The sequence below is a fragment of the Rhinopithecus bieti genome, unplaced genomic scaffold, assembly GCF_001698545.2.
Source record: "Rhinopithecus bieti isolate Rb0 unplaced genomic scaffold, ASM169854v2 scaffold_16234, whole genome shotgun sequence".
In the NCBI taxonomy this organism is placed as follows: Eukaryota; Metazoa; Chordata; class Mammalia; order Primates; family Cercopithecidae; genus Rhinopithecus; species Rhinopithecus bieti.
The window spans coordinates 2,461,862-2,463,204 of NW_016808946.1; positions in this window are offsets into that span (position 1 = coordinate 2,461,862).

The window sequence follows — 1,343 nt, forward strand, 5'->3', positions numbered from 1 at the left end:
CTTTGGGAGGCCGAGACGGGCGGATCACGAGGTCAGGAGATCGAGACCATCCTGGCTAACACGGTGAAACCCCGTCTCTACTAAAAACTACAAAAAACTAGCCGGGCGAGGTAGCGGCGCCTGTAGTCCCAGCTACCCGGGAGGCTGAGGCAGGAGAATGGCGTGAACCCGGGAGGCGGAGCTTGCAGTGAGCTGAGATCCGGCCACAGCACTCCAGCCCGGGTGACAGAGCGAGACTCCGTCTCAAAAAAAAAAAAAAAAAAGAAAAGAAAAGAAAAAAAAAGAAAAAAAGCATCCACAGTCCTATGACTCCCTGTATTCTTGGTTTGTTATCACCAGAGAAGAGTTCCATTTCTCCGCTGGAAAGATATGCCCGTATTGGTCTATTCCGGCTGCTCTAACCATATACCATAGTCTGGGCAGCTTCAAAACAGCAGAAATTGATTTCTCCTAGTTCCAGAGGCTGAAGTTCGAAATCACAGTGCCAGCATGGTTGGGTTCTAGTGAGGCCCCTCTTTCCGGTTGCAGACTGCTGTCTTCTCGTTGCATTCTCACATGGTGGAAAGAGGGTGAGGCAGCTCTGTGGGGCCCCCTTAGAAGGGCCCTAATCCCATTCATGAGGACTCTACCCTCATGAACTAAGAACCCCCCTGAAAGCGCCGCTTCCTAATCCTATCACATTGGAAGTTAGAACATCAATGCAGGGGCCTGGTATGGTGGCTCATGTCTGTAATCCCAGCACTCTGGGAGGCTGAGGCAGGTGGATCATTTGAGCTCAGGAGTTTGAAACCAGCCTGGGCAACATGGCAAAGCCCCATCTCTACAAAAAAATACAAAAACTGGCCAGGTGTGGTGGTGCACACCTGTAGTCCCAGGTACTTGGGGGAGCTGAGATAGGAGGATTGCCTGGGCCCAGGAGGTTGAGGCTGCAGTGAGCCATGTTCATGTCACTGTACTCCCACCTGGGTGCACTCACAGTTCTCAAAAAAAAAAAAAGATTTCAACATAGACATTTAAGGAGGGGACACAATTCAGCCCATGTCAATGGCCATGGAGAATCCCACTTCCTCCTAGAAAAATCGTCCAGAGGAGCCACAGGCCTCTTGATTAGTGCCTTAGCCTGGGTCTCCTACCCAGGGCTTGATCTTGTGGGGACCTTCTGTTTTAGTCCATGTCATGTTGCTATAACAGAATACCTAGGGCTGGGTGATTTATAAAGAAAAGAGGTTTTATTTTTCACTCACAGTTCTTCAGGTTGTATAGGAAGCAGAGTGCCAGCATCTGCCTTTGGTAAGGGCCTTGGGAAACTTGCAATTATGGCAGAAACTGAAGAAAAGCAAGCA